We start from the raw sequence: 17,348 nt of genomic DNA on the forward strand, positions 1-17,348 counted from the left end.
TACAACTTCATTTGAAGAAAAGTAATGAAAGAACAATGTGATACATATGTCTGGTGAGACTCAGGCAATGTAACAAATTACTTTATAGGTGACATTTTGTGCCTTTTAAAGAGTATTTTTTGTTTGTTATTGCCTTAAGCTTGTTCAATGTGCTCTATTTACATTTGATTTTTTTTCTCATGTGTCTTCTATAATGGGGGTTCTTTCAAATAGAAAAGAGTGAGGATGCCAAAGCTTACAATAAAAGAGGGTTTGGAAACAAAGTTTTAATCCAAGGCAGACAGGTCCTCACTTTTTCCAGCACTGAATACCAAATGCCTCCTGCTTATTTCAGGGTATAAGAATCACAGTTAGTTTTTCCTCTGCCACGGGGTAATTACGATTTTGTCCTAACCTGGTGCACTGGGAGGACAGCTGGACTGCAAGCACTGGAAACCACTTAACTGGAGGGTGGCATCACTATGACAGGACTGGACAACTGGCCATGACTAAATACAAGGTATTTGCAAGCAGCTTTACTTTTGAATTTATTTGTTTTTCCTGTTACCCCTTAAAAACAGGTCTTTCCATCCAATTTCCATTGCTTTTCAGCCCTTTTTCTGTCCTTGTGTACCCTGCCAGATGAGGCAAAGTTCAGTCAGACGTGCAGGGCTGGTGCCTGCCAAGTCTTCATCACGCTCAGCACAGGGCTCCTGCCTTGCTCTGTGGGGAGTCGAAGCGTGACAGAACGGGGATGAATTCCTTGCAGCACTTCTCCCCAGCAAAACCATGCCAGAAACTTATATGTAATCCCTGATGTGAGAGAAGGGGTCTTCTCAATCATAAAACTTTTCCCACCTTTATTCCAGGAAGCATTATGTAGTACAGCACTAGACAGAGCTCAATTTAGCAGCCTGTATTATATTTGCACTTAAGCATCTTTGCCTGGGCCCTTACACCTCTGTTCCACTGAGTGCATTTCCTTCTGCAGGAAGTCCCGTAGAATTTTGTTTGTGGTTTGTCAGTGGGGAAATTGCATGAGAGTAAAAGATTTCTCAATTCTAGGTTTGAATTACACTGTTATCCTGCTGTCTGCTGTGAAGAGTTTTTAAGTGGAGTGTTTACCATTATAGCCTCTCCATGTAAATTATTTACTATTGACAGTGGTAGCTAGTAGGGAACATTTTTGTGGGATATGGATTTATAATTACACTGTTAGTTTAAGGATTACAGCTTTTTTTTTGATGGCTTACAGAGAGTGTTTTTTGGTTTTGAAACTGTAGGAGATGTACGAGAAATCTGACCTATCATGTTATCTCTGGCTCAGGAGAGGCAATGTGGAATGAATAATAATAAAAAAAAGGCAAAGAATTATTTTCTCTAAAAGCACTTTAATCTGAATCCATGGACAGATGGCCAAAGCAAAAATCGTTGTGTTATTTTGAAAGGTTTTTGTGGCTGCCTGGAAGCTATTGTCCCTGCAGCAGGGCAGGCAGAGGAAGCTGAACAAATTCTCCTGGTGAGCTTCTCTGAGAAGTCAGCCAGATTCAATGAGGAGCCAAAGCATAATAACTTAAAAGCATAGCAGAAATACCTTCAACACATGCATTTCCCTGCCACCCTGGATTTACTGTGTATGTAGTGTATGCAATGTTCACCCAAACTCTGGGCCAGGAGTGGATAAACAGCTGCCGTTCCAAAGGCACAGCTCCATGGGGTCCATGTGCAGGGTGTCTGTGGGACCTGAGCCACAGTGAAAGTTACTGAGTGAAAGGCCAGAATAAGGGGTGCTGCTGGGGTGGAGGTTTGGCACTTGGCTGAGCAGCTCTAATGCCAGGACGCCCTGCTCAGGTCCTTCACCAGAGTGTTTGTTTTGTGTTTAGCTGGCCCTGGCTATGATCAGAGAGATGTTTGCCTGGAGTGCATATCAATATGTGTAAAACCCAAATTATTCTTTTATAAAAAGTTTTGACTCTAGCCTTGTGTCTCAGTATCCAAATGAAGGCTGTGAATAAGGAAGGTCTTAGTGACAGTGGAAGAAAGATTTAAAATATACAACTCTATTAGGTCCTCCTAAATTTATTCTCTCTATTAAGTGTAATACTTCTAAATTATGGTTTTTTAATATTAATTCAGTACATTATGACAAGATGAAAAAGTTCAAAATAACCTTAGAAGGACAGCTTAATACTGTCCAGCACAGGGTGGATATGCATCTTGAAACAACCAGTCTGAAAGTGATTGCCTTCTAAAAGTGAAAAAAATCAGCTGTTCTCTGAATCAAAGTGCAAATCTTAATTTCTATTTTACTCCCTAACTAAAATAGCAAAGGATAATGAGTGCAAACACATTTTTTGAATTAAACAATCGCAATTTTGCTTGCTTTTGGAAACCAGTGCAACTATGAAAAGATGAATTTCAGAGCACCACAATGAAGAAAATATGAAATTGCCTCCAGGAGGAAGTCACTGTGCCAGAAATGTATTACATTAACTTACAAACAATTTGTTGTTGATTATAATGAAAATGACTGACTGTCTCTAGCCATGTTACAAGCAGGTGTAATGCAGCCACCAATGTGCATTACACCTGGCAGTGACGGGCTCTGGTGCAAGAGGCACCACTCATGGCTCAGGTGAAGCTCCTGCTGGCACACCTGCCACATGCTGATTGCTAACCTATAGCTAACCTGACTGTTAACTTTTACAGTAATTAATAATTTTCCCAGGTATGGTAAAATGGTTCTGATATATCAGAGAATCACAGAATATGCTGAGTTGGAAGGGACCCACAAGGATCACTGAGTCCAACTCAGCCCTGCACAGCACCATCCCCAAGAATCACACCATGTGCCTGAACTCTGGAGAATTCATCAGGTTTGATGCTGTGACCAGTTGCCTGGGGAGCTGTTCCAGTGTTCAACCACCTCCCGGGAAAAAAACCTTTTTCTAATATCCAACCTAAACCTCCCCTGACTTCAGGCCATTTCCACCAGTCCTATCACTGGTCACCACAGAGAAGAGATCAGTGCCTGACCCTCTTCTTCCCCTCATGAGGAAGTTGTAGATTGCCATGATGTCTCCCCTCAGTCTCCTCTTCTCCAGGTTGAACAGACCAAGTGACCTCAGTCACTCCTCACACAGCTTCCCCTCAAGGCCCTTCACCATCGTCATGCCCCTCCTTTGGACACTTTTTAATAGCTTAATATCTTTCTTATATTGCAGTGACAATGCCAGACCAAAATCTCTGACAAATTATATTTTTATGCAAATCTTACTTTTCAAGGGGACATAAAATAATGGACTTCCTCTATTTTTGTATAAATGACTAAAGTATCTGTCATCAAACTGTTGAGTAGATTTTAAGTACATCAATTTTTAATATTGTTTTTATTTTACAATGGCTTTCACAGTGAGCTGAGCAGAAAACACATATGAAATGTGTGGTTTTGTTTAAGAATTCAGATAAATTGAAAAGCCACTTTCCTAGGATACTGTCTCAGGGCAGAAAGAAATGTCGTGACTGAATTACAAACCTTTGACTGTCATTTACTGTAAAAATGTTGATACAGCAGGAACTGTAATGCTGTGAACAATTTTGTTGTAATATGAAGATTCTACTTTCCCTTTTTACATTGCTTTTTCTCCTTAAGAGCTTGTTATAAGCTTTAACTAATGCATTTGAAATAAGCCACAGTCACTTGTTCTTGCCCTCCCAGAAAGAGAATTCCACAGGCACAATGAAAACTTGCTAATCAAAACAAGATTGTGGACTGAGAAAATAGTCTTGTCACAAACATTGCCTAACTCAGTTCTGGTAAGTTTGCATCTGATTTACTGGGTTTTTACAGCATGTACTGCACTTACGGAGAGATTACTTAGTAAAAAAATGTCCCAAAAGATACCAGAGCCAAGAGGATGATAAGCAAGTTTGTCTTTATAATATGCCATGAAGCAGAAAGACAGAGTGGGTGCTGTTTTCTGGGTGAACACACAGCAATATACTGTACAGATATTATATCTACATAGTATATTGACAACAGCAGATTAGAGTGATTCCGGATCCTGGGTTGCTTTTTACGTGTAACGAGATCTGCTAAGGAACTGAGAAGATTTTCTGTGGTTCAGTGGAAAATCTCATTTGATTATTGGTGATCTAGTTTTGAGATCTCTGTTACTGCCTTGACAGCAAATTTACAAAGAATTAATTCTGTAGGGTCCTTATGCCAATAAAGCAGTTTACTACCATTATGCACAGTGCCTTTTCCTGTTGCAAGCACTATCACAGGAAAAATACTACAAGGGACAACTGTCTCTGTTGTGGAAAAAAATTCAGGTTGCCTTGATGTAGAAAGTCTTTGAAGTTCTTACAGCTGATCTCAAAACCCCTGTTATGTAATACTACAGCTTGAAAACCACTGCACACAGGGTGGACAGTAATTTCTTGAAGGATGAGATAATGTTGATACTGGGATGAAACGATGGAGAAAATTGTGGCTGTGCTGATGAAATCTGGAAAACCACAGTTCATACAAACTATCTCTGCAGAGCACTGGGGATCTGCTGAGCCACTCACCAGGCTGCTGGGCAGCCTGCCTATTCTGCAGCTACTGTGGAAGTAAAGAGAGTTGAAAGTGCTCAGGGCTTTAAGACCAGAGTATTAATCAGTGAAAATGGGTGATGCAGAGAAACTTCATCTTTGCATATAATTAGCTGGCATTCAAGTTGCTGTCTCTATGGGATTAGACTCCACTGAGGCAGCTGAGCTGGGCACAGTAATTCAGCGCAGTTGCATGTGCAGATAGCAGCTCTCAGATGCTGGCTTGAGTCCTGAAAGCAGTACAACAGTGTTGGCTATAAATAATACAGCAGGGAATAGGCAGGCAATCCTGTTTTCAATACTCATGTTAATCTATTACAAGTTTGCTTTGGTATCTCTCCCTGACACAGCTTTATGCTGCTTAGACTCGCCTTTCATGTGTGAGCAGTGAAGCTCATTGGTTTTTCTGTGCTCAAGCAACATGTGGCTCCAGAATCACAGCTGTGTCTGGGAGGGGAAAGAACAGATGGGCTCAAAGTGAGCATGCCATGTTCAAAATTACAATTAAAATTTTATATTGCTTCTTAAGGAATACAAATCCAAAGGAAAAAAATCCTCAGTTTATTTTTGTTCAGATGATCATATAAAAATGAAGACTGAGGTATGGTCTCACTGAAAGACCCTGAAAGAAGAGTGCTGAAAATGAACAGTAGAGACGCACAGAGAACTCTGAAATACTGCAAACACTTTTTGTCATGATAGAGACATGTTGGACAGAGAATATCCAGTCTTGGGGTTACAGTCCCACCTTGTTCATTCAGACATTGTCTGTGGACTTGCCTGTGCTTGGAGACCTGAACCCTTGAAGCAACAATCTTCTAACTCCCACAGCAGGTGATATGTGGGTGACTGAACACAGGGCTAATGAACACTTACTTTGTGCCCCTATAGTTGTGATAGTAATAAACCCTTGTTACTGTTCTCAGATTTCCAATAAATTACAAACAAGAAAGTCACAGTGATGCCAAGAGGGAGCATTTCTGCATATCTTAATTTTGTTGCCTGTTTTATGTTATGTTGTGCCTGATTTGTGGAACTCAAAGTGGGATAAGTCACAGGTGAATGCATGCATACCTGTGTGTCCATGTGTATTAAAGTAATTCCTTGCAGTTGGTCAAAAATCCTCTGATTTCTGTAAAAAGAACATGCAGTTGCATGTACTACTGTACATTGTGGCAGTGGCATTATGTTAAAATATAACAATACTAAAAAGAAACCATGCCTTTACCTGATTTTGTGTGCAGTGCAAGAAGAGATAATGGTGACAACACATGTATGAGGTAGGCTGAAACTTGAAAGAATAAGAGTAATGCAAGTTTGTTTGATCAGGCTCATCTATTTCACTAAAATTTTCAAATTATGCTTTTTCCTTTCTCAGCCAAGTGTTGCAAATCACTTATTTCTACTCAAAAGCCTCCTTGTAGTTAATAACATCTTGTGGGAACATGTTGTCAGGGAAGTTTGACACTTGAAGAAAAGGAAGGGTGGAAGTAGGTAGGTCTCTGGGTTTTCAGTCTTTCTACAAACTTGCTGGTAGCAGGGGAATGCTCCACAGATTGGAGGAAACCACTGGGTTGTACCCTGAGGCTTACAGGGTCAGTGACTCTGTGTAGGCCTCTTAATACATCTGCATAATAAGCTTTTCCTTTTTCATATTAATGTTTTGGAAAGTGTTTCTGATCTGTATTTGCATATGGATGCCAGAAGATGATGCATTAAGTCTGCAAGCTGAACTGAGCACAAACACATGCTCAAATGAAGCAGGGAAATATTGCTGTGTCAAAGCCACAGATAATATTACATATGCAAAATTTACCTAGCAAGTTGCTGGAAAGGAGCCATCTCTTGAGTATTGCGGCAATGGGCTTAGCATTTAAGTAAACCAGGAAAATGTATGATTGACAAAGAATACATAAGAAAGTAACAGGACAGATCTTTAAAAGGACCTAAAAGCTATCTAGCACTGGGAAACAGTTATGTAATGGATTTTGTCTAAAACTAAGTTATTATTATAGTCTCATAGATCTATTTAGGAAAAAAAAAAGCAGCTTGAACGTGTAACTCCCATTGTTTCTGAGATCACCTGAAACTTAAAGATCAGGAGTATGTTATGCTGGCCTTCTGATGATATAATACATGTGAGTGCCACATTTGATTCTGCTGTATCTGGCCATTCTTAAAGAGCTATTTCTAAAGTGTGTTTTATCAGTTCCAGTACACAGCATTGCTCTAAACAGTAGTGTGGGATGACTAGACACTATGGTGTGCTGGAAATGGGATTTCCGTTATTACAGACACCAAATAAGACTTATCTGAAAAGTCTGTTTCCTGATTCTGCAAGGTTTTCATTAATAATTGCAATAAGAGATACACAGTTTTTTGTCTTCTTCACAGAGAGAAAAGAGAGTACAATGAGCATTTCTATTTTCAAAGAAAAGTTTGAAATTATCTTTAATGTTTCATTTTGGGAACTCTGCTTCAACAAGGTCTAGCTTGAGTATCTTCACAACTTTAATACCAGAGAGAGCAAGCATGTTTTGCCTTATGAGGGACCAAACCTCTCCTTTAAGTATTAGTAAAATTGCAGGATGTCAGAAAAATGTGTGGATTTGGTCTGCATCACAGATCTTGGCTCTGTAAAAACACTCTTGCTTTCAATGCCTCTTGGTTCCAAATTCAAAGCAGAAGACATCAGGATGTGGAAAAAGTCAGGCAGGTGTTATTTTCATATGTCCTTCCACTCATGACTCAGTACATTTTCTCGCACCATAAAGTTTGTGTTGTACATTATTCTTTCTTTGAGCCTGAATCTCTCCCTTTTCTGTGTGAGATATTTCACTTGGTAAAAGTGAAACTTACTTTCCAGTAAGCTTACTGGAACTAAAACTGATTTAAATTGCTGCAAAGTTCTAAGGGAAAGACACTTTCTACTGAATAAATTTTTCAGCCTTACATAACAACCATCTGAAAGTCAAAGTTGTGTCTTTTCCCAAGGACATAGTTTCAAAGCTGTTGCCTGTAATTGTTATGCAAGGAAAGGAACTAATCAGATAGATAGTGTTCATCGTTTGATTTCATACTTGTTCTACAAGCTTTAAGCACAGGAAACCTATGAGAGATTTATTTCATTGCTCACTCATATCTTTACTGCACAGCATAAAGATGAATGTCTACAAAGAGATCTTTGAATTCTTTCTTTCAATTTCCTGCAAGGAAGGATACCAGAAAGGTTTGTAGCACTCCAGGGACTTAATTTCTATATATACCTGAGGGTGACTTCTGATCAAAGATGTCTTTAAAAAATAAGGCTTGTGAAGATCCTTTGAATAAATGCAGATTTCCTCCCCCAAGGGCTGGAGAGGGGCAGGAGCAAGTCTATAGAGAGGGAACTGGACAGTATTATTGGTAGAAGTACACTGAAAAAAAAAATCCCAAATAACCTGTTTCCTCAATGGAAAAGGGCTTTGTTTTAATAATCCAGTACAAAATTTAATAAAGCTTTGGGGAATGTCTCCATTTATAGATATTGCTGTGACAAACATCCCCAGCTAGCATGGTAATAGCTGAAGTTCGTTCTGTTTTTTAGCGTAGTGGTGTTTGCAAAGTTTCCATTGTGTTGCTTTTTAAGGGAACATCAGTCTGGGAACTGGAAGCTCCTTCTGAGCTAAGCTTCCTGGGACCATGAATTCACCCATATGCTGAGCAGTTGTCTGATTTCATAATTTGTATGTGTATATAATGCTGTCACAATAACATTCTTTTGAAATTCAGTGTGAGTACTATCCCCTTTCCTTCATGAGAAGCCAATCCATTGTCACTTGGCAGGAAGTGGCCCACTAAGAGATAATAACGCACACCTTGGTGTGTAACACACCTTGGAACAATGGTATCTTCCCCTCACTAATCTAGTTAAAGTTTCTCCTTGATAATTACTGTCCCTCCTTTATTTCCTTGTAGTGTGAATAGTGTAGACACATATCTTAAACTATTTATTGTCAGAAAATATTTGTGAATGGGTTTAATTTAAATACTTTTAAATAGTCTTGATTCATAGGAGTAGTGTCATTCAGCCCTTTAGAAATACTGTAAAATTTAAGATATACCAGAATTCCATATATTGGGCACAGCTGGATTCCACTTCAAAACAAAAACACTGCATCAGCACTTCCTTCAAATACTATTTTCATTGAACCTTTGTGTGAAGAAGGCCTTTGGCATGGACATTTCATTGTTTAAATGAGTATTGAAACGAAGTGTATTAGAAGTTGCAGGTAAGTCCTGAGTCTTGAGTTTTGCTCCCATTTGCTTTGTATACAACCCAATTTTCTTCTATTTAGGATTACTCAGAAATCACCAACTGATCTCCTTGGTGTGACATGAGGCATTGCCAGATAAGATGGTGAACCTAGAAACAGATTTCTTGATCATCTCTATAAACATGATGTGACTCCTGGGGCCTATTCTGGAGTCAGCCAGCCAGCTTGTTCCAGATCCAAGGCTAGGATGGCTGCAGGGACCCTTTCCTCTGTTCAGGATGAGTGACACAGCACAAAGCTGGGCTCACAGGCACCCTGTGCAGCTGCCCAGTGCTAGAACAGATAATTTTCCACCTTTGCCTAGATGTCTGCATGTGTCAGAACCCAAAAAGATCTTTAATATTTTGCTACAGAACCATCATTTCTCCCTTGTAACATCATCCTGTAAATGCCAGTGGCTACATCTCAGCAGAGTTCCCTCATCAGGGGATCTTCCCGCTGGTTGGAAGGAACAAGAACATTGGTCCCTATATGCACTAAAATGTCCCAAAGACAGAAATGTTTTGCCTCTCTCTGGACTACATTTCAACCAGTGGTTCTCCCCCCTCCCCATTTTTCAGCATTCTTTATGACAAGGGGTGTAAAGCAGAATGGTCTTGGAGTTCTGTGTTGGTGCTAGTCCTAACGGACTAAAAATTTAACCTTACCTGAATATCATTTTAAAATTAAGTTTCTTGTAACACATTGAAATGTTCCAGCTGTTTCACTGTTTTGGGATGTGTATCTGGTGAAAACCCTTGGGTTACAGAGGGCTGCAGAGACATGCAGAGGCTCCAATTTAGAAGAGAATTTAATGCATTTAGGAAGTCAATAGAGAAAGACTTCTGATTCCACTGGAGTTAGGGAGCCTGAAATATATCCTTAAATGTACTCCAGCTTTTGAAATAAGGAATACTTCAAATTACAGAGGAGAGCTGTTAAATTGTCTTGACATATCTTCCATCTCAGGAGATTATCCCAAAGAATTATTCAAACTATTTAACAGCAGCAAGGTGCCTATGAACAGCTCTCTTTAATTTTGCTGCTTTTAAACTACTTTCCCTGATTCTCCAAATTTGCAAAATACATTTTAAGTGTCTTCCAAAGTTTTTTAAAAAGATGCCCATTACTTTAAGTGAGAAAACTGAAATTCTCCCTGTTTGAATGACACAGAACAAACACTTGTGTTTTCCACTAGAGAAACTGTTGGGAATAATAGTGTTAACCTTCATGCCACTTGATCTTTAGAAGGAAGGTAAAGAAATATTTTACTATTGGATTTTACTAGAAAGACCTGGGTGTGAGGAATTGAAGGGTGGATGACCACAGAGCTAGAGAAGATCAGTTTGTGGAGCAGGTTCAATGGTGGTGTGATCTCCAGAAAACTTAGTGGGAGCCAATGTCGCCTTTTCGATTTACCATACATGTATTTTTAGTGAGGTTTGGTTACAAAGTCATCCCTGACATGAGGATAGGTTTCCTTTATCCAAAACCTCTGATCAAAGTGATTTCAAGGATTCTATAAATTCCTCCAAATATACACAAATGCTGATGTTTTTCAATCTATAGTAAATTTTTCTTTGCCAGTTCCATAGCAAATAATGTACCCCTGTGGGTTTCATATCAACTTTTTAGTGATGTGAAAATGGAATCCACAGCCTATTTCTTTGCTTGTTGCTGAATCACCCCCACTACTTCATGTTTTCCAGAATGTCTGAAATATTTTATATTTTTAGCTTTCCTATGAATATTCTGTGTTCGTGTGCAGTGTTTAGCAATAGAGGAATTGCTCAATATATGTAATAGACATATAGTCCCAGATATACTAAAATGATTAAGCACCTTTTGTATAGGCTGGAAAGATATTTTCCTTTTTTTTTTTTTGAAGTGGAAGTGTGATTTGCAGTATATTTCTAATCCTTTCCTGATGTATTTTTTAACTTTTTACTCCGTATTTTGTAGTTATACATTTGGTGTTTTCCCTGCTCATGTGATTTACATCATAAGTTACACAGTAGATATCAGCTTCTTTCTCTCAGATGATTTGTCAAAGTTGTTAAGATAATTTTTTATGTTTCTTATCCAGAGAGCTATCTATTTGGGGTTATCTGTTTTTTTCCCCAATATATTCTCTGTATAATATTTCACCTTAATGGAAATATTGAAGACTTTAAGATGTAGGACATATCTCTCTAAGAATCTGTTCATCTCTTTTTGGTAGAAAACAGACTTTGAACTATTCTTTATTCAACCTTCTCTACAGCAATTTTATCTAGAATATATTTCTCTTGTTTGATTATGAGGGTATCTTGTTGGTCACTGTCAAAAGCCATAATAAAGACAAGATATTTTCATGCTTCCCACTCATCCACTTAGCCAATAATTTTATCAAAGAAGGAAGTTGTGTTGAGCACATTTTTTTCAAAAATACATGTTAAATGATTCTTATTACCCTCTTGTGTTAACAAACTGATAGATTACTTTATAATTTATTCCACTATTCTTTGGGGTACTGAAGTTAGGTTGAACAGTCTCCAATTTCTTAGATAGACCTTTTTCCTCTTTGAGAAGGATTTTCTCTTTGTCCTCTTCCAGTCCTTTGGGATCTCATTGTCTTCTAAGCATATTTGGATATCAGTGCTAATACTTCTGAGACTGCTCTGGCTACTGCTGTGAGTACTCACAGGGAGACATTTTGTCAGGCCCTGCTGAGTTCATTATCTCTAACACTTAAATAATTTTCCATGTTTCTAGTTAATCTCCTTTCTCCATGTTACTGATTCCACAATGATTTTTGTATGATTTACTGAGTGCTTGCACCAGTAGGTACTTTGGTTTGAAAGAGCTGCAGTTCTCTGAGTGACTCCCCCAAAGCCCAAATGCCCATCAGAGATCCACATCTATGTCAATGGCTGGAAGCTCTAGGTTAGATCCATGCCCTACTCTCCTTTGCTGTCCTGGGAAGAGAAGTGCCAAGCTCCTCTCTGACATCCACAGGTGTCTGAGGCTTCAAGAGCACTGGGCTCAGCACAGTATCTCCTTCAAATCTAATCTGTTTAATCTCTCAGAAGAGTGATGGAAGCTTTGGTTTTCCTTTAAAGCAAAATTAATCCAGTAGCCGAGCTGGCACCCAGAGGGAGAAGTCCCAGTGCCCATGCTCTCCACAGCTCTGCAGTCCCTGTCATTCTTTTATGAGGGCCAGTGTCATGCCAGGGACACTCTGGGAGTGCACAGGAGGGAGGCAGAAAGGAATGCCAGGACAAGAAGGAGCGAGCTTGTGCTGCTCTAGTGGTGTGCAGGAAAAGGAAAGGTTAAGTCTGCTCCATTTGAAGATAGAGCTCTTAAAATTTAAGAAAGTTCCTTGTGGTAGAAAACATTGGCAAATTTTGTGAAAAACTCGTTTTGCAAAGAAGTGTTACAGTGTAAAATAATGTTTTAAATAAAATAATTTTGTTATCTGGTAGCATGTAAGTACTCATTGTGTCATATTTTTCATGCCTTCTGGCATAACAAATTTAGCATTTGCTGCAAGACACATTGGCTGCTGTCACAGGAGGTAGCAAAATTGATATAAAAGAGGGACAGCATATGGCAAAAATATCACTTTGGGAAAGGACATAATGCTACAATTAATAATAAAAGAAGAAAATAATCTTTTTGTAGAGAGAAATCTAATATGTTTAAAGTGCATCCCTGGAGCAGTTTGCTGTGGTTCCACACCTGGGTGAATTCTCCTAGGTGCTGTAATCTCTCAGTGTAATTTATTTTGTCAGGACTATGCCAAGCAGGAACACATAGTAGACATAACATAGAATATATAATAAGCTATATCCTTCCCCTCCCTCCAAAATCTTTTTTTTTAAATGAACTTTTGTACCAAATACTTTATTCCTTGAAAAAGAAAGCAGTATATATGCTTAGGTTGGAATGTCAGGCTTCTTTCTTGATGCTGCATCACAGTGAAATATTTTTTTATTTCTAGGTTGGACTGGGTCTAATGGCATGTGTCAACCTCTCTGAACTTTGGCTTGCCTATAAGAAGAGCGGAAATGGGGAGGTCTCTGAAAAATTACTTCTTTTTGACCAGGGAAGGGGAAAAAATCCCAATGTACATGAGTTCAATAAAAAAGTGTCTAAAACTTCTCCCTTTAGAAGACCAGGTGGCTGTATGTCCACATAGAAAGTTATTCTAGAAGTTATAGCAAATGAAAATACAAAGCAAAGTCCTCTGAAGAGGTGTGTATTTCCTATTTCTCCAGAGGATAAGAAGAGGTTATTTCAGCTCAGGACGAGAAGGAAGTTGACCTGCTAAGTCCTTGCAACTGTTTTCAAGGACTTTAATTGTTAGAGCACAAAGAAAGTGGGATAGGATAGGAGTGGGTGTTTCGCATCTTAAAGCTCTGAAAAGTGTGCTTGACAGATTGCAAACATGTGAAAAGTACATTTCTGAAGAACTTTGGTGGGAGGCAAGAGAATTCTCTCAGGCAGTAAATAGAATTTGTTAAAGTGAGTGGCTCCAGTAGCTAATCTGTGCTGATTTCCATGGACAAACTGCAAACAAATCCTTCAGAAACCTTCACACAAAGAGTCATGCAGAATATGCTGAGGTGGAAGGGACCCACAAGGATCACTGAGTCCAGCTCCTGGCCCTGCACAGCACCATCCCCAGCAGCTACACCGTGTGCCTGAGAACATTGTCCAAATGCTTCATGAACTCTGTCAGGCTTGGTGCTGTGACCTCTTCCCTGGGGAGCTGTTCCAGTGCCCAACCACCCTCTGGGGGAAGAACCTTTTTTGTAATATCCAGCCTAAACCTCCCCTGACACACTTTCAGGGCATTGCCTTGGGTTCTGTCAGTGGTCATCAGAGAGAAGAGATCAGTGTCTGCCCCTCCTCTTCCCTGCTTGACTTCTGACATTTGGGAATTGCCTGCTCCTGTTGCCTTATGAGGTGATGTTTAAAAAGTGACCAACACTGATGGATGCCAGCATCTGTAAAAAGTTTTTTCCAGGGGACCTTGCTTACTAGTTCCCTGAGCAGCCTGAAGTCTGCTCTCCTCAGATGCAGAGTTCAGATTTTGGCACTTTTCCTCCTCTTAACAAGATTTTAAACTTGATCTCTTTGTGGTCACTGTGGCCCAGACTGCCACCAATCTCCACTTCACTCATGAGATCCAAACTTTTGACAAGCAGAAGATCAAGGAGGGCATTTTTCTGAGCTGGCTCCCTTAGGACCTGTTCCGTAAAGGTGCCATCCAGGTTTTTTAGGAATCTTCTGGCCCGGGTTGTACAGCTGTGTTGTGTTCCCAGTTAATTTCTGGCAAGCCGAAGTCTCCCATAAGGACAAGGTCAGTTGACTTGGAAGTGCCCCTTAGTTCCTCAAAGATTAATTCATCATTGTCCTGGCCAGGAGGTCTATAGACTCCCACGATGGCATCTGCATTATTTGTTTGTTCCTTGATTCTTATCCAGAGGCTCTCAACTGCACCATTGCCAGCTGTGAGCTCCATACATTCTACCCCTTCTGTTACATACAGTGCCACCCCTGCACCTCTCCTGCCGTGCCCGTCCCTCCTGAAGAGCCTGTAAACATCCAACAAGGCACTCCAGGCACAGGACTCATCCCACCAGGTTTCACTTATGCCAGCAATGTCAAATCTCTGGGACTGGGCCAAAGCCTGGAGTTCCCCTTGTTTGTCCCTCATGCTGGGGGCATTAGTGTGGAAACATTTCAGGTGTGGTACATTGTAGCCAACACCTCCTGAGGCACTTTGGGAGATCCCATTAGTGCCCCTTTCCTCAAGTTTTGACACAGCATCCCATCACTCATCACTGGCCAGCCTGGCTTTGTAAGGGGCCTTACTAAACTGGAGAGTTTTCCAGTAATGTCCTTTATCCAAGCCCCTAGAGACAGCAGGCTTTCTTGTGAGTTGGGTCTGGTCTGCAAATCAGGCCCTCCATGCCCCTTAGACAGCAGTCTCCTATTACAACTACCCTTCTTTTCCTCTTAACAAAGGAGGGCGTGGTGCAGGATACAGATGGTGCTGTTTCAGGAGGCCCCACTATCCCAGAAGGATTCACCCACCTCATCAGTTGTCTGGCCTTCTAGTTCCAGAACCTCACACCTGTTGTAGAAGGTTCCAGTCCTACTTGTGAAATTCTGAGAAGGAGGAGGAATCTTCTCAGGCCTGCTTCCAGTCTTCATCTTTAACAGACCCTTGGCTCACAGTCATTTGACTGATTACCCTGCAGGGTTCTGAGTCCACCTGCTTCTCCACTACAGTGGAGATTTGAGACTCCCGAGAGTCTTGAGACCATAGTATCTCTGAGAATAATGCATCTATTTCTTGTTAATTCAGTCAAATACTATGTAGGGAGGTGGCATCAGCTACAGGTGCACAGAACAGAATGCCCCTACAAACTTGTACAGACTGAGGAGCCCATGATAGGTCATATGTAAAGACTATGCAAGTCCTCCATATCTAGATCCTCAGCTTCACACCAGACACCCCTCTTGAGATCGTTCATAGGGCAGGGAAATCAAAGGCGATTTGAAAAAGACCACACTAAATCAAAAAGAACAAACCTCCCCACTTTTGAGAAGTTAACAACATGGTAAACTTCTTTAAAAGGATGGTTCTGTCTAAGGGATATGGCAGTTCACCGATATGGTCAGACTACCCGTGGGTTTTCTAAAAACCTGTGGAAATTAGGTGCATATACCTGGGGGCAACTTATCTTTTCCTGGAATAAATCTCCTCTTAGATTTCCAAGGACTGAAATACTAATAAGCTTTTTAAGAAGAGATTGGGAGAGTGAAGAATGAGAACTGTATGAAAATGGCTTTTCTTTCTGCTTCCTAGAAAATTGCATGAATGAGGGTAGGAAAGAATTCTCGTTTATTAGATTTTAATAATATGAATCCAGTCTTTCAGGTTATGATTAACCATGTTTAGTTCACCCTGATAAATTGATTTACAACATTTGCACTTTATACTAAGCACTCAGCCAAAAGAAAGTTCAATTTACGCTCCTTTATAATATTTATATGAAAGATTATTTTTTGAGATTTGAAACCTGACAGAATTTATGTCTTATAAATTGAAAAAAAAAATTAAAGTTATAAGAATGAAAAAGTTTTTTTATTTAAAGAGTGGTGCTTGTTTTCTACTTTGTAAAAACAAAAAGAATAGTGACTTCCTCCTCCAAACATATTTTTTTTAACCTAATCCTTTTTAGGAGCAAAGATGTCACAGAACTTCTTGAAGTAACATATAAACCATCAGGAGCTCAAGAGAACCTAGTTGTTTCTGGCTGCCCAGAACAACACCTTCAAAACAAATCCCCAGAGAGAGCTCTGCTCTGAATAGCAAACAGTCAGACTGGCAGGAAAAAACACTACCTAATGCAAAAGAGCACAGAGAAGGATCCAGTAGAATGGGAATGAAGGGATTTTCATACATTTCTGCTAAACATCCATATCAGTTTGTACCAATCATATTATTGACCCATAAAAGCCCAATTTGCAACTTCGAATGGAATCAAGTTTGTACAGACTTGGCATTCACACTTTCTTTTTTTTTCAAGAGAGTGGCACAACACAGAACTGAACACAGAACAAAGAATTATTGACCTCTTTTATATATATTCTCCTTAAATTTCTGCTAGTGGACTAATACAAATATGGATGAACTCACACCCTAATGAAGATGTCAAATTAAGGCAGCGAGCCTTAATAATAATGTATTTTTCTCATTACTAATAATTAATAATATATTTCCCTCTCCAGAGAATCAAAAATGCAGAATGAGAGACCACAGATGTTTTTTAAGCAATTCCTAGAGGACCATTTCCATGCTGTCAGATGATGGAGTCTGTTCTGGGGTGCTGTACCTAGAGGGATGACAGTGTTACACTGAAAGTTGCTGGGACCATGTATGTTTTGTTCCACGACTTCCCACTGCTACAAACTGCCGGGGCATCCAGGGCAAGGAGAAGCTTGCTGAAGAGTTACCCTGGCTGTGTAGGAATGTGGCTGAACAGAGCAGATTGAGGGAACATTCTTTGGTTTGATTCACAAACACTGCCCTTTCAGGAGGTGATTTGTGGAGGGTGGTAAATACTGCAAAAGCATATTTCATGGAGGAACTCATTCACATGGCCACAGCTAACTTGCAAGCTTGAAGGTGATGGAAAAGCACCCATTACTAGGAAAGATGAAAATAATGCATTTATTTTCTTCCTTTTGGCAGAGAATTAGATTAATTTCTGTATCTGGGTTTGGATGAAATGTTCCTGCCCTTTGCTCAGCCCAGCAATAACTTCAAAGATTTCTGAATATTTGGCTAGGTGCAACAGTATTTTGTGTCATAAATCATGGATCACATTAGCTGGGCCATTCATGAGCTCAGTAAGTAATGACAAATGGAAAGCTAAATTTGGCTTTCAGTTGCACAGATGTAAATCTATTGTAGCT

At 39.8% G+C, this 17,348-nt stretch overlaps 1 long non-coding RNA gene across 2 annotated transcripts in view; it reads left to right on the plus strand.

Moving 5' to 3' along the window:
* The first annotated feature begins 317 nt into the window (after positions 1 to 317).
* The window catches only part of LOC125321988, a 46,803-nt gene continuing 29,772 nt past the window's right edge, over positions 318 to 17,348 (plus strand). For both annotated transcript variants that reach the window (XR_007201798.1, XR_007201797.1), the window contains exon 1: positions 318 to 499. This is a non-coding gene — a long non-coding RNA (uncharacterized LOC125321988). The remainder of the gene's footprint in view (positions 500 to 17,348) is intronic.

Source organism: Corvus hawaiiensis, chromosome 1 (genome assembly GCF_020740725.1).
Source record: "Corvus hawaiiensis isolate bCorHaw1 chromosome 1, bCorHaw1.pri.cur, whole genome shotgun sequence".
In the NCBI taxonomy this organism is placed as follows: domain Eukaryota; kingdom Metazoa; phylum Chordata; class Aves; order Passeriformes; family Corvidae; genus Corvus; species Corvus hawaiiensis.